Genomic DNA, 25,523 nt, shown 5'->3' with positions numbered 1-25,523 from the left:
GCCTGTGTAGAGAAAATATCAACCGCGGCCTTCAAGTAACGTGTTAAACTCCATATGCAAAAGGTCAAGAAGAATATGCAAGTCTAGAAGTCAGGAATTGTTACACTGAAGTGGAGCATTAACAGATTCGGTTTGTTATTAGTGTGTGGGAGACTGATACAGTAGACTCCAATAATATAGGGTTACCTAGTTACCGTTCCACCTTGGTCAATGTGCATTATGTTTGGATACTGACGCGAACAAATGGTCTCTTTGTCATGTTGGGCAGATCTCACACGCATTTAATATAGACATTCCCATTCCTCTTGCCAGGAGTTTTAAGTCATTTTATGAAGTGGTACTGCATTTGGACTTGAATTATGGAACGAGCTTGTGAATGTTCTGCTGACAGAATGGAAAATTTAAAGTCATGGCAGCAAGAACCTACTCATTTCTAAAGGGCTGCATGTAATACAGTAAAACATACCTTGCGGCCCATAAAACCTGTCTATAGCTGTTAGCCCTTTGAGATTGAGAATATATTGTTGGTGGTTTACACTTTTCCCTTCATTTAGACATAGGATTTTGTTCCTGATTGCGTCTCGGAAAATGCCGCTCAGTCGAGAATAACATTTGGACACCACACAGGACCCATTGAGGGTGAACGGTTCTGAGCTCATTTTAGAGACTCGCAACAGACACCTTCACCTCTGAAATAATACTTTTCCAACCTCGAATTAGTTACATATATTGGTGGACAAGTATATGGACCCAATATCCCAACGAAGGTGGCGCCAACCCAACCAAGGGAGTTGAAGGCCATTTAGGTGAAGAATGGCCTATGAGAACCTAAGTGGACACAAAATAAGATCCATTTAATCTTGAAGGAAGATGAAGCCCACATAAATGTCTCGAAATTCTACAAATTTCATGAAAATGTTGCCTCAATGTCAGGTGGACTGTAGATACAAAACTTTGCCCCTGTGAACGAAATAACTTACCAAGACAACATAGCAGTTGGCATCTGACACAAAGGCCACATTCTCCGCTAGTTCCCTCCAAACTATGCCCCAGTGCTCCCTAAGTAGAATTCAACACATGACCCTTTGCTATCTATGGAACCACTATGCCGGTATTATGCTTGTAAGTGGGTGTCCACCCTCAAAATGTTTTGCCCACATGATCTTAGTAGACTACCTGTTCTTACTTAGTCAACATCTTCATGGACATCTCTAAGCAGGGACAGATAAACAGGCAAAGGAGTTAGAGGGTGAAGACAATCTCAGATGGTTATTGTGGGCATAGTGCTAGTATTTGGATACAAGGCTAGGTAGTAGAGATGAGCGAACCGGGTTCGGGTTTGAGTCCATCCGAACCCGAACGTTCGGTATTTGATTAGCTGGGGCTGCTGAACTTGGATAAAGCTCTAAGGTTGTCTGGAAAACATGGATACAGGCAATGATTATATCCATGATTTCCACATAGCCTTAGGGCTTTATCCAACTTCAGCAGCCACCGCTAATCAAATGCCGAAAGTTCGGGTTCGGATCGACTCGAGCATGCTTGAGGTTCGCTCATCTCTACTAGGTAGCAATATTAATCTTTGCCCTCATTGACTTAAACTCTAGCTACTGTACATCTTCACATGTGGCCACTTCGAAGTATTGCAGCTAGACTTTACGCCTCTACGGGCAAAGGATAAATATGCCACTTTAGTCTTGTATCTAAATACCTTGGCTAGTGCTGTGCAAAGAAGCCGAATTGCTCGGGTTCGTCAACAGTCCCTAAACCCAAACATTCGGCATTTGACTCCAAACACTTGGCATTTGACAGTCTCCAAACCAAAACACTTGTCATTTGACTCCTCACGACTGCAGAAGTTGGATGAAGACCTAGAGAGTCCTGAAGAACATATTTAGTCATAGCTGTTTTCATGTTTTCCAGGACTCCTTAGAGCTGCATCCAACTTCTGCAGCCGCAGGGAGTCAAATGCCAAGTGTTCGGGTTCAGAGAACCCGCCAGAACAGTTTGGGATCTCCGCTCAACACCTTGGCCACAGAAGAGTAACTAGGGGCTACCTTCTATGACATCCAACATCAAGACCAGCCGTCACCAATGTTTCCTATGTTGAGGACAACTTATGGCCCACTCCTCTCTTCTTAACCACTTGCCAATATTGTTCATTGAAGAGATTTGTTCAAATTCAAAATCTTTTGCCCAGATGTCCACAGTAGACAACTTGTTCTTCCCACAAACCACAAAACGTGAGAAGACTGGCTTCAGGTCACCTAGGATTTAGGAAGATTATTGTTTGGCCATGCTGGTGGAAGACGTTGAAAGTGGACAACCCCTTTATGGGAATACAATATAGGAGGAAGGCCAAGGAACTAAAGCAATTTTAAGAATTTTTTTTTGTAATAAAAAGTTCAACCACATTAGTTTCTGCCCAAATGTGTCCATCTGGTTTCATGGCGGGTTGAAACACGCTATGTGTCTCATTGCCTTCTGCAAAATCCCCGACATCACAAACCATATTGGGTGCAATCATTGAAAAGATGTCTATTCACGTGCATTTTTTCCAAACGTGCTAAATGGACTGTCACTAGTTAAATGCACATTTCTGTAATGTGTGTTTTATTGTAATAGTTTTTTTTCCCCCTGCTTTGGCTCATGTAGACAGCTTTTGAAAATGAACTCCATTTATCTTTAGTGCATATCCAGTTAGGCTATGGACAGCTATTCTGGAGGAATGATTGCTATGCGGCAGGAATGCCTGCTTCCTCTAACTTGCCTCCTATACCGAGGATCCATCTTAAACACATCACACTTGAAAATTCTCGCCATAGCTCTTCATACCGTATCTTAAAACCATAGGTCTTTTTCTTCTCTCTTTATAGTTCGGGGAATAAAAGCCCTAACCCTACACAGATTGTGTTTTTTTTTTTTTGTGGAAAATTCTTGGCTGGTTCATGAATTACAAAGGGAAAGAACCAATCTGGATGGCACAACTAGTGCATAGGTCCATCTGTTCCAATGACTCCAGATTGGGTTGAGGTACTCACCTTACCCCCTGGACCTTGGTTCCCTTACTAGTCTGGTTTGGTTTTCCGGTTCAGGGCTATAATTGATGGATCCAAAATTCTTAGGAAAAGGAGTTAAATTACTGCTACATGGGGCAGTAACGGAGAACATCGATGCAAGAATGTACAAAGAGGGTAATACCATGAGCTTGGGACACGGAAGGAAGTAGATGGACAGTAGACAGACTAGCCATAATTGAAATAAGACACCTTTTAGTAGAACAAAACATAGTAGAAAAGGACTGGTAACGGGTTTGGTTTTGTTCTACCATAGGGTGTGTTCTACCATAGGAAGTCTTCTAGTCCAGCAAGCGCGTTCACAATAGGTCGGGATGAAAATGTTATGACCAGAATACAGGAATAAGCTAGGTCGAGGTCAGATAATTCATTCAGCGAGAAGTAAATTCGAACATTAAGCTTTGGGATTAGTTTGGCTATGGACTACATCGCTGGTGACCATAAGGAGGAGCAGTCAGAGCTGAATGCATTACATTGGCTCATTTCCTTTATATGTGTTTAGCGTAACCATAAAAACATTTGGTAAAGTCTTTTTCAATCTCCAAAAGAACTAGTTTTACTATACGGGAGTCCTCTGAGGCAATGGTGAGCTGGGTTGCTCCTCCCACGAGGAGCTGTCCTGAGCAGTAATATAACAGAGGACAGAGAATTGTCATCCCTCTCCTTGTTACGTGTTTCTTAAGTTGTGTGGATCCATAGTAGACGGATCATTATATCCCATAGGGATTCCCTTACTTTAACATGCCACAGTATAAAAAGACAAAAATTTCATACGCCATCTGTCACCATATGGAGGCCCATTTTCCTTACAGAAATCTATGGCTAAGTTATCAATCAAGAGTTATTAATCAATTTAAATATTCACTTTTATTTTTTTTAATCTGTGATCGTGTGATTTTTGTCCTTTTTGTTTAAAGGGACGTTATACCTTTCCCCTATTTAAGTGTCCTGTGCAGTTTATAAGTCTCTGACATCCTGTGATATCATCCTTCAGGCACTCACTTTCCAGCGTGGCTTGTGTGTTTTGATGTGAAGAGCTCGCAGGCATGTGACACTTAGCCGAAACCGTTGCGTCCTCTACGGAATCCTGAATATGATGTTGCACGACAACTTGTTTGTGTATTGAACTTGCACGCCCTTGTCATTATGACTCTTAATTGATACACAAAAGACGCCATTAACCAAATTATTTGCTTGACCGGGAAGATAGCAGTGTGAAAACTGGAAGCAATTGACCATCCGCTGCCTTGAATTATACTGCAGACAATTGTCGAATTTCTACTCCTAGGAAAACAATATTGTAATACTTAACGGTGGTCCAAAAATAGAAGAAGGATATAGAAAATTGTCACCCCCATTGCTCAACCAAAGTTTGTTGCCGTTGTTAAAAAAAAAAAGTGATGATTTCTAATTTTTTTGGACCGAGAAATACTGCAATTTTTTTGAACTTTTTGTCCTATGCTCAGGTTGTGGTTGTACAGTATGTGTGTGTGGGGGTGGTGGTATCACATGATTTTCTTTTATATATTATCAAAAACATCCAATAAAATTTGTACAAATTTTTAAATTAATTTGAAATGGTAAATTTGATTGCTCAAAAAAGTGCTCCAAACAGTGGTGTAGCTATAGGGGGTCGCTGTGGTCGCGGGTGCAACTGGGCCCAGATACGAATACATATTTGTCTCCTTCCATCCCCTTTACTGGCTTGGTAAGAGACACAAGCTTGTGGGTTCTATTTAGAGAAGAGTGAACATGACAAAATTTCGGGTTCGCACCAAGGAGCCAGGAGTGTAGTTAATTGGTTATGGGCCCAGTTGCAGATGCGACCACTGCAACACCACTATTTGGAGCAATTATTCAACATTTATTTGCAAATGTTTTTGGGTGTTTTTGATATGAAGGAAATCAAGGGCTCGTCTTGCCATAGCTATATTTATGTTTCCCAGGCAGTACTTTGGCCATATCCTCCTTCTCCAGGCAGCAGAATTCAAATGCAAATTTGTGTGAACCCCAACTTTTGGCACGTTCGCTCATCTCTAGTTCTCTCGTTGGACTATGGTGGTATTATAGTATTTCTTCTAGGGGCAAATATCTCCATACTACATGTATATGGAGACACCATACTGCGGTCCACAGAGAACCTATGACTCTGTACTAGATGCATGACTCCGTATTGGTCACAGGTTGCCTTCTCAGGAACTAGCTGTGAGCTAAGCGATCTAGAGCGTGCAGCATTTGATTACCAAAGGCTGAAGAAGTTGGATGCAGCCCTAGGGAGTCCCGGAAAACATGGATACAGCCTATGGTTGTATGCATGTTTTCCAGGCAGTCTTAGGCTGCATCCAACTTCTTCAGCTACCGGTAATCAAATGGTGCACGCTCAGGTTTGGATAAACCAGAGCATTCTCAATGTTCCCCAACTTCTAGAAGTCAATAGCACAAGAAAAAGAACAGGAGGCTCCTCCACCAAGGGGCATAGAGCTACTACAAGGAGGACAGGCAGATGGGCCCATGGGTAATTTATCTAGCTAGATTGGCCCATCGACATGGAAACTACCATGCCCCTGCTGACTGACTGACTGGCTGAGCCCATGTTGGCTTTTACCTTCAAAATTTTCCTAGTCTTTCTAGAAAGCCATTTGGATGGGCGATCACTAGAGAACCCGAGCGTGTGGCATTTGATTACCGGTACCAGCTAGATGCAGCACTATGACTGTATCCATGTTTTCCCAGACTTCTTAGGGCTATGTCGATCCAGGGATTTATTCTGATCGCCATTTTGAAATCAGGAAAAAAATTTTCTCCCTATGATAGGGCAATTGGCATCTACCTTCCTCTGGATCAACACAGTAGGCTTCTGTAGTCTAAACTTGATGGACTTTTGTCTTTTATTAACTATGTTACATACAACTTTTTTTTTTACCACCGGTAATAAAATGCCCCACGCTTTGGTTCAGATGAATCCGATCATGCTCAAGATTCACTCATCTCTAATTACTGCTATTCGCGACAACTGCGGTGTCCCACTAGGGGTGTTGCAGTTATATAGTCGTAGCTAGCACCCCGCATGGGAAGGACACAAGACAGTACTCTGTTACCAACTTCTTCACCTATACAAAGCAATATGCAGTGTTAACTCCTCTTAGGAGAGGACTAGCCAGAGACAACCTCAATCCATGCCGTGGACAAGGAGAAGTCACAGTGCAGGACAGTATCCACCATAGAGCCAAAGAGCCAGGAACTGATCCCGACAAAGCAAAGTTGCAGTAAGCCTAGGAACTCTGTCTAAAAGCGCGGGTGTCAGCAAGGAACCCTCAGTATTCCGCTCAACCCAGGTAACAAGGTCTGGGGCCTGTGTCACCCATTAGGAAGGTTCAGCCGAGTCTAGTGGGCATAAGGTGGTGTGAAGACTAAAGTCAAAGGTCAATACACGGGCACAGGTGTTCTTCTCATTCTTCTTCTTCTTACAAGTATTCTACCTCATCCTCCAACATCCCGGCAGAGCACTGTACTACATGGGTTGAGACTCTCACGGCATCCTCCTCTCTGCTACTCTACCTCTTGTATCACTCACTACAACTCAACCAGCACGACTATATCCTACACTGCACTTCAACTACAGATCAAGTCGTTTTATTGTCAAGTATTTATTGGGAACTTTGTCAAGCGTGTTTCAGAGACTTTTGAGAATTTTGAGAAACGGAATCCTGGAAAATCCAATCTCAGAGCCACATTCGATATACTAAATAAAATAGATAGGGAGAGCCGAACGTATGCATGCAGCTCCGCAGTGTAAATATTTATCGTCGGCTTCACATAAAGTGCATTGTACTGGTTCAATGTGGAAATCCAGTTGATGTAGATGTATAAAGACACATTGACTTTCTCAGCTCTCCTTGAAGGAGTGCATGAATTTTGGACTAAGTATATTTGAGCTGTCACTTAGAGCGGTGTGCAGTTTGTCAGGGGCTATATTGGTGGTGGTCTCATGAAGGCCGCAATTAGTGCAGAATGCAGACCTCTGTACTCCTGCCAGCTGGGATGAAAATGATTTTGGAAAAGAGCCCAGAGAGAAGAATTTGTCATAGGGTAGAGCGGTTCCAAATGTAATAACCCAGCGAGCGGCGTAGACAAATTGTTTCTCTTAGCTGATGTGTTTGAACTAGTATTTACCTGTCTTATCTCATACTAAAACATTTAAAACTGCGAGAGCATGACAACATTGTAGGATTATGACTTCATTTTTACCTCTCCGGGGGGCGCCACATAACACTACCACCACTAATGACTGGCAGAAGGAACTGGCGGGGTATGCCCAAGAATAACCTAATGCCACACACAACCAACAGTCTGCCATATTACAACCTTAAAGGGGTACTATGACAGGGGGAGGGGAATCTGGTTTTAAAAAGTTATTTAGATTTGTAATTTACTTCTCTTTAAAAATGTCAAGTCTTCCAATACTTATCAGCTGCTTTATGTCCTGCAGGAAGTGATGTATTCTTTCCAGTCTGACACAGTGCTCTCTGTACATGTCAGGAACTGTCCAGAGCAGTAGCAAATCCCCATAGAAAACCTCTCCTGCTCTGGACAGTTCCTGACATGGACAGAGGTGGCAGCAGAGAGCACTGTGTCAGACTGGAAAGAATACACCACTTCCTGCGGGACACACAGCAGCTGATAAGTACTGGAATATGTGATATTAAGAGGTAAATTAGAAATATATATAACTTTCTGGTTGAAAAAAAAAAGTATTCAGCTGCTCAGGTAACGCCGTTGTGGTTGAGGCAATGCAATTTATTAACAATAATTGTTGACTTGAAGGGGCTGTCCAGTGTAGAAAAAAAATCATGTATCGTGTTGGGGAATATTTTATTCAGGATCTTTTTATCTCAATGTGGATGACCTGTCCTATCCTGATTTAGGTAGACATAGCTTTGATTTGGAAGTAAATTTTTTAATCCTGTTTTCTCTGTGTTTCAGCTGTGGGCAAGCTCAAAGGGATGCTTAGGAGGGTAAAAATTTTGTGTTTGAAAGGTATAAAGATTTGTGAATTAGTTCTATTTAAAAATCTCAAGTCTTCCAGTACTTATCAGCTGCTGTATGTCCTGCAGGAAGTGGTGTATTCTTTCCAGTCTGACACAGTGCTCTCTGCTGCCACCTCTGTCCATGTCAGGAACTTTCCAGAGCAGTAGCAAATCCCCATAGAAAACCTCTCCTGCTCTGGACAGTTCCTGACATGGACAGAGGTGGCAGCAGAGAGCACTGTGTCAGACTGGAAAGAATACACCACTTCCTGCAGGACATACAGCAGCTGATAAGTACTGGAAGAGTGGAGATTTTTACAGTGAAGTAAATTACAAATCTATATAACTTTATGAAACGGAGTACCCCTTTAAGTCTCTGGAAGGGATAGTTTTCCATTCGCCTGTACTGCCAGTGTTGTCACTGATTCTAACACACAAAGGTATGCAGGACACCCAAATATTTACACAGAGCGTCTGCACCTACCGCACAAAGATGGCTGTGCTAAAAAATATAAGCCGCTGCGAGGCGATGAGTCTTTGAAGGAGATTCGGTTTAATGTAACGGGACGTGATCAAAATAAATAGAGAGCGCTTGGAAAATAAACAGAGAGAGGCGTGCAAAGTGAGAGAGGTGGGTTAAACGAAAGCGTATCGGCATAAACTGCTTATAGGCTTAGGGGATGAATGTATAAAGAGGATGGTTATAGGCTGATAGGTGTATATAAATAGTAGGTGTATAAATGTCACCCTGTGATGTCACAACCTGATGAGTATACAGAGGTGTGTGGTGCTGGGTAAGGGTGGTATTACACAGGCCTATTACTCGTATCGATGCGCGGTCTACGTCTGACAATTATAAGTTTAAACCTATATCAACAATCAGCTGATTGTCGTCGGCTGATCGTTGTATTTATTACACGGAGCGATAATCGGACGAATCGGAAGATAGTACCTAAGTGTCTTCTATCTCTTCCTATCTGTGACAGATCAGTTTTTCTTCTACTGTGCTGCCTACTGGTTACATGACATGTAAGGCTTACTATGCTGCAGAACATCATCCTACACCTCAGCTGCTGCAGAACATCATACTACACCTCAGCTGCTGCAGAACCTCATACTACACCTCAGCTGTAGCAGAACATCATAATACACCTCAGCTGCTGCAGAACATCATCCTACACCTCAGCTGCTGCAGAACATCATAGTACACCTCAGCTGCTGCAGAACCTCATAGTACACCTCAGCTGCTGCAGAACCTCATAATACACCTCAGCTGCTGCAGAACCTCATCATACACCTCAGCTGCTGCAGAACATCATACTACACCTCAGCTGCTGCAGAACATCATACTACACCTCAGCTGCTGCAGAACCTCATCATACACCTCAGCTGCTGCAGAACCTCATCATACACCTCAGCTGCTGCAGAACATCATACTACACCTCAGCTGCTGCAGAACATCATAGTACACCTCAGCTGCTGCAGAACATCATACTACACCTCAGCTGCTGCAGAACATCATACTGCACCTCAGCTGCTGCAGAACCTCATAATATACCTCAGCTGCTGCAGAACATCATACTACACCTCAGCTGCTGCAGAACATCATCCTACACCTCAGCTGCTGCAGAACATCATACTACACCTCAGCTGCTGCAGAACCTCATCCTACACCTCAGCTGCTGCAGAACATCATACTACACCTCAGCTGCTGCAGAACATCATAGTACACCTCAGCTGCTGCAGAACCTTATCACACACCTCAGCTGCTGCAGAACATCATAATACACCTCAGCTGCTGCAGAACATCATACTACACCTCAGCTGCTGCAGAACCTCATCCTACACCTCAGCTGCTGCAGAACATCATAATACACCTCAGCTGCTGCAGAACCTCATCATACACCTCAGCTGCTGCAGAACCTCATCCTACACCTCAGCTGCTGCAGAACATCATAATACACCTCAGCTGCTGCAGAACATCATCATACACCTCAGCTGCTGCAGAACATCATCCTACACCTCAGCTGCTGCAGAACCTCATCCTACACCTCAGCTGCTGCACAACCTCATAATACACCTCAGCTGCTGCAGAACATCATACTACACCTCAGCTGCTGCAGAACATCATACTACACCTCAGCTGCTGCAGAACCTCATACTACACCTCAGCTGCTGCAGAACCTCATACTACACCTCAGCTGCTGCAGAACATCATACACCTCAGCTGCTGCAGAACATCATAATACACCTCAGCTGCTGCAGAACCTCATAACACATCTCATCTGCTGCAGAACATCATACTACACCTCAGCTGCTGCAGAACATCATACTACACCTCAGCTGCTGCAGAACCTCATAATACACCTCAGCTGCTGCAGAACATTATACTACACCTCAGCTGCTGCAGAACATCATACTACACCTCAGCTGCTGCAGAACATCATACTACATCTAAGCTGCTGCAGAACATCATAATACACCTCAGCTGCTGCAGAACATCATAATACACCTCAGCTGCTGCAGAACCTCATAATACCCCTCAGCTGCTGCAGAACCTCATAATACACCTCAGCTGCTGCAGAACCTCATAATACACCTCAGCTGCTGCAGAACATCATAATACACCTCAGCTGCTGGAGAACATCATCCTACACCTCAGCTGCTGCAGAACCTCATACTACACCTCAGCTGCTGTAGAACCTCATAATACACACCTTAGCTGCTTTTAGAGCTGAGTGGTTGTTGGTAACCTAGACAACGAGCTGTCAATAATGGGAGGGGAAGAGCAGCATATCGGGAGAAGGCAAGTTTGCTAAATGGATGTAAATGCAAAACTGTTTAACTTGATAATTGCTACAAGTATAATAGGAGAGATGGAAATAGAGATAGAGAGAGATAGATAGATAGATAGATAGATAGATAGATAGATAGATAGATAGATAGATAGGAGATAGATAGATAGATAGATAGATAGATAGATAGATAGATAGATAGATAGGAGATAGATAGATAGATAGATAGATAGATAGGAGATAGATAGATAGATAGATAGGAGATAGATAGATAGATAGATAGATAGATAGATAGATAGATAGATAGATAGATAGGAGATAGATAGATAGATAGGAGATAGATAGATAGAAGATAGATAGATAATAGATAGATAAATAGGAGATAGATAGATAGATAGATAGATAGATAGGAGATAGATAGGAGATAGATAGATGGATAGATAGATAATAGATAGATAATAGATAGGAGATAGATAGGAGATAGATGGATAGATAGATAGAGAGATAGATAGGAGATAGATAGATAGATAGATAATAGATAGATAGATAGAGAGATAGAGAGATAGATAGGAGATAGATAGATGGATAGATAGATAATAGATAGATAGATAGATAGATAGATAGATAGATAGATAGATAGATAGGAGATAGATATAGAGATCCAGCTCAGTATTGCTTCACCTCTTGAGGCCACATGTTATACATAGCAGGATGGCTCAGGAGGCCTCTGCCAGAATCTATCTTTAGTCAGCAATGTGGGGTATCTGGAATATCGCAGTAATTGTTGTAAATCCTTTAAAGCTGACATCTCTAGTCAGCAGCTAAAATGATGTTACCAAGTTATAAACAATTAGATCATAAAAGTTTTATTTTAAGGGTCTTTCATGTTCGAGTGCTTTGCTTTAAAGACCTAAAAATACATGTGTAGCCCCTCTGAAATAAAGCAGTGTTACTGGGTCTACCCTACATGATATCAGGGGACGCTGTAGCCCTCCGATATCTGACACTAACATAAGCAGTCATTGCCCCCATAATAGTGACTATAAGAGACCCATAACACCTACAGTCATTGCCCCCATAATATCAAATTGCCAGCCCTTCTGGAATCTGTAGTTGTAGTTTTTAAGGTATTCTTTCCAGTCTGACACAGTGCTCTCTGCTGCCACCTCTGTCCATGTCAGGAACTGTCCAGAGCAGTAGCAAATCCCCATAGAAAACCTCTGGACAGTTCCTGACATGGACGAGAGGGGGCAGCAGAGGGTATTGTGTCAGACTGAAAATATACCACTTCCTGCAGGGCATATAGCAGCTGGTAAGTACTGGAAGACTGGAGATTTTTTTAAATAAAAGTATATTACAAATCTATATATTTTTAACACCAGTTGATTAAAAAAAATAAAGTTCCCCTTTAAGTTGTTGTTCAGTTAGCGATATCACTGGCTTCTATTGAGCTCATAGGTGGAATTATTATTTAACTTTCTGAAACCAGTCAATTTGAAAGAAAAGGATTTTCCACTTTAAGATGCCACATTCCCTCCAAAAGTATAACAGCCTCAGTAGCCCCCTAACAGAGTCCTCTATTTAATCATGGTCTAATTGCTAGCAAAATGTTAAAAGGTATGAAAATTCTAACCTTGTTCTATTATATTAATATATATATTTTTTTTCTTTTAATTTTTTTCCCAGCAATCTACAGTCAAACCCCATCATATACAACGACAACAGGAAACATCAGGACCCATATTATATGGCCTTCCCGAAATATCAGAAAGCGACATAACATGATGCTTTGTGTAGGACCTTCAGTGATCAAAGATCGATCAATCAGTGACGATAAAGAAACGGCCGATCAGCAGTAAAGCAGGCATCCTGTTCATAGACTTTTATGTCCACGCTATGGCTTCGAAAGAATGGAATGTCCCTTCAATTCTTATTTCTTGAAGGATTAATTAGATGGGATGTTGTGGTGGAACCCAGTGGGACATGAGACAATTCCAGGTAGGATCAAGTTTGGATTTTCGATACTGTAACAAGACTTAGTTCATACAGGGGTGGATTAACTTTTACCATGGGCCCTGAGCTGTTCACCAAGCTTGGGCCCCCCAACCCACTGTAACAATGGCGACACTAGCTTTAGTCTTTTTCCTCCATAATGCCGCCTGTAAAGGACCTGTGGTGACATCATTGTCACATAATAAGGTCCTTCAGTATGTTCTCTAATGTTAATGCATTGTCTCCAGGCTGCAGATTTGCCCTGATTTGTGCAAAATTGCGGTAAAAAGCAGTGATTTTTATGCAAATCATGGCAGAGCTGTAGCCTGGAGATAATACACCACTGAAAGTATAAGCCTGTTTTGGAGGCCATGGGCCCCCCAAGAGTTCAGGGCCCCCGGGCTACCACCCGAAACAGACCTATTAAAATCTGCTACTGGGTTCATATCATCTTTGTTATAACTAAAGCAGTTGTCTACTTTGAACAATTCCTTTTAGTTAGGAAGGTCTTCTGAAAAAGGGAGTGTTTAAAATGGACCACCCCTTAAAGGGGATGTGTCACCGAAATTTTCTTCTATTGATACTAAAAGTTGTTATTTTACTCTAATCTGTTTTTATTTTCTGACTGTAATTTTTTTTAATTTCACTTTTTGTTATGCCATCTTGCCTGGGCTGTTAACAGCACTTAGTGACATGCTTTACAGCAAGACTCATGGACATAGACGATAATAGACAGAGCCTGTCTCCTTAGGATGAAGTCGTTCGAATCTAAACGATAATCGTTGGATTGAATAGCAGTTAACGATTAAGGAGAGAAATCGTTGCTCGTTTAATAAGACCTGGACCTATTTTCATCGTTACTCGTTCGCAAATCGTTCGCATTGAATAAGACATTGTTCGGTCGTTCGCAGTAGTAACAAATGCAATAGCGATGACAAGACGACTGCAAGAACGATCATAAGTAACGATTATCGTTCCATGTAAATGGGTGAGCGATTTCAGGTCTTTTGCAATAGCCGTCGCTTGGATCGTTTATCGTTAACGATTATGGGAACGATAATCGTCCCGTGGAATAGGGCCCTAAGACTCCCCTACACTTTCTCTACCCACGTGATTTCCTATCTACAGCTCCCTGTAAGGTGCGCTGTGAATGGGTGAAGAGTGCATAAAGAAGAAGTAAGTAAAGAGATGATAGGACAGAAGAAGGAGATACTCTCATAAGTTCACAGATGCATGTGACATATAAGCAAACAATAACCCTTTCCATACTTCAGCTGTGCAGCAACTGAGTACACATACCTACAATAGCGACACCTTGTGGCGAAACTTTATCACTACTACATCACCACTTACTTACAATACAGTACAGGCTTTTGTGAGAGGTGTAACCAATAGCAACACCCGTGGTGGGACACCACATATATCCTCTTCATTCCCAGTGTTGTCCCCCATGCATTGTTACCTCTTTTTTTTCTTTACTTGTACAATCTCCATAGCAAATCACCATGCCTTCACTTCCTGGACTCTAGCTACCTTGTAATCTTCTGATGTTCTGCACGTGGTCTAGACCTATAGTCTAGATTCTATATATTACACATTACCACTGCTCTGTGATCCTTTTTTTAGACTTTAACATCACGCTTTAAGCTGAATCCCTCAATATGTATAGAACGTCATCAGCCACCCACCACAGAACCCCAGCAAACCATTTATTTCCTCACTGAAACGTATAGTATACATAAAGCAGTTAGTACAGGTTTGTGCATGTTAAAATAAAATAAAAATTTTATATGTATGTTGGGAATATTGGGGGAGATTTATCCAACATGGTGTAAAGTGAAACTGGTTCAGTTGCCCCTAGCAACCAATCAGATTCCACCTTTCATTTTCCAAAGAGTCTGTGAGGAATGAAAGGTGGAATCTGATTGGTTGCTAGGGGCAACTGAGCCAGTTTCACTTTACACCATGTTGGATAAATCTCCCCTATTATCTCACATGTAGTATATAGAAGAGGGGGCATGGAGGAGACTCTGCTGTGACCAATGTGGAGAAGTGAATGGGTGGGCCCAAGGAACTACTGTGACGACTGAGGGGGAAAGTGTAATATGGGATTGCTGTAAAACCTGGGAATAGGCAATTCTGACAATGACCCTAGTAAGAGGACAGAAGGAACAAGACACTGCTGTGATTATAGAGTTAGGGTTGAGTAAGGAGCAGGCAAGTGGAGGGTAAGAGATGACACCAGGATTTCTCATGTTGGTTCCAATGCATTTGTCTGTTCTTGGGTTCAACCATAGAGGCAGACTATGCAGCTGCTATGGGGCCTGGGCCTTGCTATCAGGTTGAATGGGAGGGCTTGTGTGCCTCCGCTCAAAGAATTGACATGCTGAGTCCGCACCAGGAGGGTTCCGCATGGAATTTCAGGCCGATTCCGTAGTGTGAACGGGCCCTAATAACAGGGTAGTTGTTAAAAAACAAATCATACCATAACCATAGGACAGAAACAGTGCCACTCTAATTCACAGGCTACATCTGGTACTGCACTATGCTGCTAGTCAGTTAAAGCATCAATACCAGAAACAACCTGAGGCATAAAGTGGCGCTGTTTCTAAAAAAAAAAAAAAAATAAAAAAAAAAAAAAGGGTGTTACTCAACCCTTTAAACACTCTTTCATTTCAAATCATGTCTTGGAATAAAAATGTACCGTGTGCAGTCACCTCCGCTGACACCAGACAAGGTTATTAAGGTGAGAAGACGCCTGCAAAAAACCAGCAAAATATCCTCCAGATCAGATTACAAGAGGAAGATTTGTCGATAGAGACTTCCGGAATGTCATCCTCTGGAATGTCGAAAAGGAACCAGGTTAAACCAGGTGAAAATAAAAAAGCAAAGGTGTTAGTTTGCCGATAGGTGAACACAAAGAATCTGGGACCGGATCGGGAGTGGGGGGTAGTGTGTGTGGGGGGGGGGGGGGGGGGCAGTTTTTCATATAGCCCACCATGCGATTCCTTCCCTCTTCTGACATATGTCATGTAGTGGTTAATGGGGCAGAAAATCAGTGTTCCTTAAAGGACTCTTTCTGTAATCAACATCCTTTGAGAGATTAGGTTACCCTTTTTATATGCATTCCCACGAAGCCTGCCAGAGAGAGAGAGACATTGAATGTGCTGGAACCGATTCATACAAATTAGCTCCTGTATGGACGGGCTCCACCTCTGGATCATTAGAAATGGCAAACCCCCTTAGAGGCCCGAAAGAGACAGGTGTTACATTTCACGCATGTTATATCACTATCGTAATAAATTAAATAATTGTGGAGACTGGTTATTTAACACAGTGTTTAAAAAAAAAAAAAAAAAATTAAAAATTTCAGATGAAAATTTTTTGAAATGTAGATTCACTTAAAAAAATTGGGGGAGGTTTTTGTTTTAAACAGATTGAAAAACAAGTACCGAAACAAAAAAATTGGGGGAACCTTCAGCCTTCCAGCTGTTGCGAAACTACAATACCCATCATGCCTGGACAGCCAAAGGCTGTCCAGGCATGATGGGAATTGTAGTTTTGCAAGAGTTAGAGGGCCAAACGTTCCCTATTTCTGACATAAAGGGGAAATTTGTGTCAGAAAATTATATAGTTTTGTATTTTTCTTCTATTAAAAAATATCTAGTCTTCCAATACTTATCAGCTACTGTATGTCCTGCAGGAAGTGGTTTATGCTTTCCAGTCTGACACAGTGCTCGCTGCTGCCATGTCAGTAACTGTCCAAATCCCCATAGAAAACCTCTCCTGCTCTGGACAGTTCCTGACATGGACAGAGGTGGCAGCAGAGAGCACTGTGTCAGACTGGAAAGAATCCACCACTTCCTGAAGGACATACAGCAGCTGATAAGTACTGGAAGACTGGAGATTTTGAAATAGAAGTAAGTACTGGCGGTGTTACATAGAATTACAGGTGTAACGCACAGGAGAGGCTGCGAACTGTGCCCTGTGCAGCAGCATGCATGTCGCAAACAGTGTGCAAACTCTAACCCGCTGCAAAGAGACAAAGACATAACTGGTTAGCATTAGACGTAAATGATTTTTAGGAAACAGAACTGAAGGTGATTGCGTAATAGCATCGGAATATATAGAGCTAAGAAGATTTGTGGTTTTACCCAGAACATTTTTGGATTGTTGCCATGCAATAGATTGATTGTTGCATTGTAGTCTGGACCGCCCCCTAGCTGCTGGGTGGGAGTGGCCAAGACTTCAGAGTGCTGTACAGCCACGAGGTTGGTGGTTCCTCCATCTCTGACCCATACACCCTCACTAAAGTCTACTACAAATGTGTTTAGTGTTAGGTTTACTATCTTCGTCATAGCTTGTAATACTGTGTCAATTTGTGAGTAAATGACTAAAGTTTTGGGTTTAATTACCCGTATTTCCTAATAAACGTCTCCGCCATTAAACAGGATCATTTAGGTTAATAAGGAAGGAAAAGGCATTACTGGAACATATGTGCTGTAAATCCACAAAGAACTACATCCCTGTAATCGATTCCAGACTAAACTTTGAAAATAATATAAAAAAATAAAAAAATCTAATGTTGCTCTTGGGAGATTAACAGCCTATAGATTGTGAGAAGCGAGTTCAGGCCAGACAAAACATTCAAGACGATGTCTGGGTTCCAAAACTCGTTTCTAAATACCCTGTTATTAAGTTCTGAAACGGGGGGTGCCCAGTTTTTGTTCCTTATCTATTACCCAGAATGCATGGTGGCGTCAAAAATCACCTTGTACATAAATGTATTTCATGCGCTGACTGTTAATTTGAATAAAATAAAAAAAAAATCTTTATTTATATATATATATATAAATATATATATATATATATATATATATATATATATATACACACACACAGTGGTGCCTTAGTTTCAGGGCCGTGCTTGTAATCCAAATCCACTCTTAAACCAAAGCAAATTTTCCCATAAGAAATCATAGAAATGCAGACAATTGGTTCCACACCCCAAAAATAATGATTTATTATTCGGAATAACATGTAAAACAGATGAAACAGAAGAATATGTGATATTATGAGTTACTGTACAGTAATGGAGAGGATGGGAAACACAAGGACTGACAGAGACTGCAGGGACCATGAAGGAATGAGCAGGACAGATGTGGGCACATGCATGCAGCGCTCTCTGTACAGGGAGAGAGGGGTTACAGCTATGAAGAGATTACCCCCACCGTCCTGTCCCCTGATGTAAGCCCCAGCCTAAAGTGGATCTGCTATGATTTAAAAGGTGAGGGAGACTTCCTGGGTCAGAGTACAGTGCTGTAGACCCCGCTATGCAGACCATGGTGTCAGAAATGTACAAAGACTTGTAAATTACTTCTATTTAAAAATCTCAAGTCTTCCAGTACTTATCAGCTGCTGTATGCCCTGCAGGAAGTGATGTATTCTTTCCAGTCTGATGCAGTGCTCTCTACTGCCACCTCTGTCCATGTCTGGAACTGTCCAGAGCAGGAGAGGTTTTCTATGAGGATTTGCTACTGCTCTGGACAGTTTCTGACATAAACATAGGTGGCAGCAGAGAGAACTGTGTCAGACTAGAAAGAATACACCACGTGTTGCAGTACATACAGCAGCTGATAAGTACTGGAAGACTTAAAAATTTTAAGAAACTTTGCTTTATTAGGCAAATATGCCATTATTTGCATTCAACAAGCCTTTTCACAGCCCCGCCCCTCCCTCCTCTCTCTCATCCACTGCTCATTATCAGGAAATTGTGTCTTGTTGCATCAGACATGCCCCTGTCTGTTCTATGGAGAGGGGAGGGGGGAGGAGGGAGATTAGTCTGCAGCAGAGAGCAGAGAACAAAGGATTACACAGTGGGAGCTGTGTGAAAGCTTCTATTCAGGGTTCAGAGAGGTCAGTGCTGACTTCAGAGGAGATAGCCCAGTGATGTATCTGTAAATTAACTCTTTGTTGTCCTGTTTTGGTGCCTCATCTCCCTCCACCCCTCCCCTCTCCATAGAGAACAATGAAGACAGGGGGGAGAGCTTCAAACTGCTTTTTTTGTGATAAAAATGCATTTTTCGGCTAATAAACCCACGGACAAAGTTTCTTACAATCGCCTGTACTATTGATTTCTGCAAAAAAAAAAAAAAAAAAATGTTTAAAATTAAAGGACAGTGACACTTGAAGTCTCAGTGCGGCTTTCTAGCAGAAGTCTGTTCTATCAGTTGCAACATTCAGTTTGCAGAGACAAAGTGTGAGCTCTAGAGGAAACAGCTCGCAGAATCACCTCAATCTAAGTGTTCTAACAGGAAGTGTAAAATTGATATCAATTCCAAGAATTAAGCCTCGGCTAACAGAAAGTGCTGGTTTTGTTTCCTCATTACCGAGTAAAACGGTGAAGTTGTTATTTGTTGAGGAAGTCCTGGTCAAATAGTATTTTTAAAGAAGTTTTATTAGTTAATAATTGTAGGTATCTTCAGCCTTTGTCAGAATTAGTCCTGAACTTGTCATCAGTCCAAAAAAAAAATGTTTTTTTTTTTGTTTTTTTTTGTCACTTTGTAGTCTCTGGTGTAGTGATTTATACGTCTTATTATGTTCCTGAGATATAGGGGTTTTACTATTTAAACTTTCTTAATGAATTATGAGATGGGTGGGAACTTTATTACAAACATTACTATAGGCCCCGGACTGTTCACCAAGCTTGGGCCCTCCCAGATATGGTAGCACTAGCGTAGTGTTCATGGTACAGGATAGATAATGTCATGATGCACTGATTTGTGCAAAATTGCGGTTAAAAAAGCAGCATTTCTTTTTGCAAATCATGGCAGAACTGTAGCCAGGAGACAATACACCACTCAAAGTATGGGGCCTATTCCACGTGGGGCCTATTCGGCCGATTATCGCTCCGTGGAATAAAGACAACGATCAGCCGATGATCGAGTCATTTAGGTTCAAACCTAAAATCATCGGGCACCGACCGCGCAACGCTTCGTGAAACAGCGATGCGCGGCGGGCGACCAACTATTTAAAAGCATCATACTTACCTATCCAGGCTGCTGGTCTTCTACTGCGCTCCTTCTTCCTCCCAGTCCCGCGCGCAGCAGCAGCTTCGGGGTGGCCTGTCTGAGCTGACAGACCGCTCAGCCAATCACTGGCCGAGACCGCCACAGCCAGTCATTGGTTGAGCGGTCTATCAGCTCAGACAGGCCACCCTGAAGCTGCTGCTGCTGCGCGCGGGAGCGGGAGGAAGAAGAAGAGCAGAAGAAGACCAGCAGCCTGGATAGGTAATGTATGGTGTTTAAACAAGGGTAACGATGTCCCTGCAGCCCTTGCTAAACGATTATCGGGCCGTGGAATAGGCCCAGTAAACGAGCGCCGATCTAGCAGATTGGCGCTTGTTTACATTGTTGATCGGGCCCCCATCGGCCCGTGGAATAGGTCCGTCTGTCTTTTTGGGTGTCCATGGGCCCCCCAAGAGCTTAGGGCCCCGGGCTACCACCCAAAAAGGACCTATTATAATCCACTACTTATTACAAACTATGGTGTGACTGCTAGACTCAAGTCAAGACAGTGTTATTAGGGAGGGGGGGAGGGGGGGGATTGTATTCGGGGGGGGGGGGGGGGGGGGGGGGTCATTGTGACGCTCCTGTTCTCACCCCTGGTCAAACCCAAATTTGCTATGAAATTTATGTGCCGATTCTCAACCAAATAATCTCTGGAACCAGGAGGGCAGCTGAGAAAGTTGAGAATCTCCTTTTTTTTTTTTTTATGACCGGGGTATACTGGCGATTTATTTTTTTTTTTTTATATTTCAAATCAGCTGGTTTCTAAAAGTTATATAGATTTGTGATTTACTTCTATTTAAAAAGCTCAAATCTTCCAGTACTTATCAGCTGCTGTATGTGCTACAGAGAGTGGAGTTTTGTTTCCAGTCTGACACAGTGCTCTCTGCTGCCACCTCTGTCCGTGTCAGGGACTGTCCAGAGCAGTAGCAAATCCCCATAGAAAACCTCTCCTGCTTTGTACGGTTCCTGACATGGACAGAGGTGGCAGCAGAGAGCACTGTGTCAGACTGGAAAGAATACACCACTTCCTGCAGCACATACAGCCACTGATAAGTACTGGAAGACTGGGGATTTTTTTAATAGAAGTAAATTACAAATCCTTGCAGGGGTTCCCCTTTAAAGGTTTTTTTCTTCAACATAGCTGTTATTGGAAGTTTCTTTGGGTTGTATATGTCCCACATTTTACCATGTAGACCACATATGAACCCAGAGACAAAACTTGAAGATCTTGTTCCACCCGCCTACCATGTACTTCATATATAGTAAAAAAAAAAAAAAAACATACCTACTTAGACCTTACCCCTTCCACTCCCCTTCAACTTCCATTTGGCCATATCTGGTCCTATGATCTTCTCTGTGTTTCTGAGACAAGCACTTGGGAGCAGGACCTGCCACCTCAGCCAATCATGGACCACAGCTGTGACCTGTCACAGCCAGTGATTGGCTGAAGAGGCAAGTCCTGCTTCCAACCAAAGCAGGATGGCTAGAGAAAAGATAGGAGCACCGGACTTGGAGCAGTGGGGAACCGGGGCTAGATATATATATATTTTTTTTTCTAGTCAGCATCTTGATGCAAATTTTGTGGCGAAAATCTTTGTTGAATATGCCGAGGTGAAACTTACCTTTCTAGGAAACCTTAGGGCCCTATTCCACTGGACGATTATCGTTCAGATTATCGTTAAATCGTTCGAATCTAAACGATAATCGTTCGGTTGAAATGCAGTTAACGATTAATGGCCGAACGAGAAATCGTTGATCGCTTTATAAGACCTGGACCTATTTTTATCGTTGCTCGTTCGCAAAACGTTCGCATTGAATAAGACATCGTTCGGTCGTTTGCAAAAGACACGGACGCAATAGCGAAGAAATACCGAAGAAAAAACGATCGCAATTACGATCATAAGTAACGATTATCGTTCCATGGAAATGAGTGAAAGTTTTCAGGTCTTTCGCAATAGCGGTCATTTGAGATCGTTAATCGTTAACGATTATGCAAACGATTATCGTCCGGTGGAATAGGGCCCTTAGATTGGGAGCACTTGGAGATTCCACCAAAATTGTCACAATCTTCAGATTTTTGTCTAAGAATAAGGAGACCTGAAGTTCAACAGATGGAGGCAAGTTCTGTTACCAATTAACGCTCAAGAGTTGGGCATGATAATAGTCAAAATGGAGGAGATTTATCAAACATGGTGTAAAGTGAAACTGGCTCAGTTGCCCCTAGCAACCAATCAGATTCCACCTTTCATTTCCCTAAGAGCCTGTGAGGTATGAAAGGTGGAATCTGATTGGTTGCTAGGGGCAACTGAGCCAGTTTCACTTTACACCATGTTTGATAAATTTCCCCCAATGTATTTAAGTATAATTTACTATTTTGTGCTGTCAGTCAGATATTAGATCTTGATGACTATAAGTAGCGATATATAATAAAATCACTGACGATATTAACGGTACATTAGATCTCGCCGAGAAGTTTGCTGGCAGCCTGCCCTGCGAGCTGGGATCAGTCCAGGGTTGTGGTACATCAGCATGGTCTACTGATTGTATTATTAAACATTGGCATCTTGTGACACACCCTATTGACAAGAGAGGAATGGTAACGCCCAGTTGTCGGTTTATTCATACCGAATTGATGCAAATAATTCTCCAAAATTACTATTTCATAGAAATACCGCACTGCCTCCTCCTCCTCCTGATCAGTAAGGACTCCAGAGGTCATACTTTTCCATTGATCATAAAATGACGTCCTATCCTCGAGATAGGCCCTTACGTTATGAGATGGGGAAACCCCATATTCAAACAAGAAAAACACGCAGCAAACCATAAAGTAAATCTGATCAGTGACTGATCTTTTCCACTGATTGTGGCTCCTTTGGCTGGTGCAGATAACCTCAGTTGCATTGAGAACAACCACCAGATGTAGTCACTGCAAAATCCCAATATAAGTTTCAATATCTACTCTGGATGTTGTCACGCGCAAAGAACGCTCCACGCGATATGAGTCATTACATTAGTTTACCAGTTACCAGTGTCGGTGATATCTTATATAGCCGGGAAAGGAAATTGACTTTGCAAAAGTCGATAAGTTTTGAGGTTGTTGGATATTTGCTATTATCGACAGTTTTGGAAGACTGGATTACAGTTGATCACACTTAAGGGTCTACTCACTTTTTGTCCCACCAAAACATCCTCATTCAGGCGTAACAGACCTTACCTGTTCTTGCTGCAGATCTTCTGTGCTGGTGTGGCGTAACGTGACCTTGCCAAGAAGCCCCTGATCCTTGACCCTTGACCCTTAACCATTGCGAGGGGATGTTGAATTCTTTAGCTTAGAACTTCTAGGTTGCAACCGTAAACTTGGTCATAGTTGGAAGCTGCTGATGTGGCTATACCCTGGTAAAGAAACATGTAGCGGAGGTGTATTCAGGCAATAGGTCAGGGTAGGCAGAGTTCTTACAGATACAAGAGATGAAGACAGAGTCGAATCTCAAGCACAGGTCAGAACAGGCAGCGGAAAGAAATATGGTCAGATAGAAAGCCAGGTCGACTTTATTTCTCAGACATAGATGGCAGTGACCTACAACTGTAAAATTAGGATTATACTTTTTTTTGAATATTCCAAAAAAACCAACATGACTGATGTTTTATACAGTGAAGTCGTGTAGGTGAAGGCTAGACTTCTTTGCCATTGACCCAAGCATCACACACCCTTCAAAATCAAATTAGCGATGGTCATACCATTGGAATCAATGAGTTCTCGTGTAGTTCAGGTCAGTGGGCCAGTATTAACCAGGTACCAAGCTTTATTCTTTGAGGGTATTGGTGCCAGGTCACACACCCTTCAAAATCAATTTAGAGATGGTCATACCATTGGAATCAATGAGTTCTCGTGTAGTTCAGGTCAATGGGCCAGTATTAACCAGGTACCAAGCTTTATTCTTTGAGGGTATTGGTGCCAGGTCCACAAAGAAATAAAGGCTCAGAAGAATACAAACCTTTAGAAGAATACAAACATGTCTTGGTGGAGTTTTTCAAGAAGATAGGTTTTTCTGGGCCAAACTGTGGTGGTCCGTTCATGTTATGCCTTATTGAACAATGTTGGCATTCTGGCATTCCAAAAAGGAACAGGGGACCTGGCTGTAGACTCCATAACTGGCTATGAGTGATAACCTGCAATCTTAGAGTACTGTACTCTTCTATGTACTACCTTCTGTAGAGATGACTACCACAACTGATGCACCGTATGACCATTCATCTCTCATACTTACCCCGTCTGTGTTGTACCTCAGTACGACAAGTCCATCTACCAATATGACTCCACAACCTCATAGAGAACAGTAAAACTGAGAGTTGAATAAAATCTGAACTGAGACAACGGCAGATATAGATTGTGTTTCTGGGGGATTTCCAGGCGAGCAAATTAATAAAGAACATTGTTCAGTTTTTTGGATTTTTTTGGACAGTTTTTATCTTTATTTATTCTTAATTCCTGTGTGTTTTTAACACGCAAATGTAAAGTTCAAAATGTCTAAATTGTAACTGTGTAAATACCATATTCACCATGCTTTGAGATGTGCTAACAGACTGGATGCACGTATTCACAGTTCTTTTAAATAGGTTCACAATTTTCTAAAATATTTTCAATTTCCTTGGGGTACAGTAAAAAAAAAAAAAAAAAATACTCACCTACCCTTTTCCAACCAACAGCTCCCTTTCCATTGTCTTCCTGTCCTCACTCATCAATGCTTGGTGCTACTTCTAAGGCAAGCTTTCTCTGCAGTACCTGCCTGCTCAGCCAATCGCCGACTGAAAGGAAACACTGTGGCCAGTGATTGGCTGAGATAGAAGTAACTCAATTCAGTAGTAGCTACAAGCGGTGTCAAGTAGAAGACCAGAAGAAGCAGGAATGGCAACTGCAGGGGACCAGGGTAGGTGAGTATTATTGATTGTCTTCTCCTAGTAGTGGCTTCAGTTGGCAAAAATTTTCCTTTTGTAACTTTAGTTATATAGGTGATTTGTGCCAGAAAAACTGAGCGATGACCGATATGGAACTATATTATGTAATCAATCAAGTACAGAATGTTGGACGTGAAGATGACAAACTATTAAAAGTTGGAGATTCACTGTTAGGTCTTCAGCCAAGACATTGCATCACACGTTGGACTGAATCGCAGATTTGTGTGCTCCGATAAAAAACATTTTTATTTTTTATCTACATGAATCCTGGGATACACATTTGAAAGAGTTCCCTCCTAAAATATGTCTTTCTTAAAGGGGTTGCGCACAACCAATGGTTACAATAATTTGTAGGTCATGTGACTATAGCAGATCAGGTTCATACATAGTTAGGCTGGTGATAAGAGTTGGACCTGTGCCAGCCTTTGAATTTTAATTTCTCCTTCTCCCCCTTCTAGGAGCCTTCATACATTTTTTTTATTTTTCTCTCTACGGAGCCATGTTTTACAGGGTAAGCTGTAGCTTTTAATGATTTTGGGGTTAATGTGGCTTTGTGATCACTTTTTAATTGGTGTTTTTTACATATGTTTGGCGATCTGGCACCGA

The 25,523-nt window shown here is 42.1% G+C and overlaps 1 long non-coding RNA gene across 1 annotated transcript in view; it reads left to right on the top strand.

Annotated features, from left to right (window-relative positions):
* Window positions 1–25,523, top strand: part of LOC138789720 (uncharacterized) — a 143,260-nt gene that overhangs the window by 43,195 nt on the left and 74,542 nt on the right. The window contains exon 2 of the long non-coding RNA XR_011362775.1: window positions 12,586–12,897. This is a non-coding gene — a long non-coding RNA (uncharacterized lncRNA). The remainder of the gene's footprint in view (window positions 1–12,585; window positions 12,898–25,523) is intronic.

Source organism: Dendropsophus ebraccatus, chromosome 1 (genome assembly GCF_027789765.1).
Source record: "Dendropsophus ebraccatus isolate aDenEbr1 chromosome 1, aDenEbr1.pat, whole genome shotgun sequence".
NCBI classification, from domain to species: Eukaryota; Metazoa; Chordata; class Amphibia; order Anura; family Hylidae; genus Dendropsophus; species Dendropsophus ebraccatus.
Note: the sequence above shows the minus strand (reverse complement) of the source record. Positions and strands in the feature narration are given on the sequence as shown.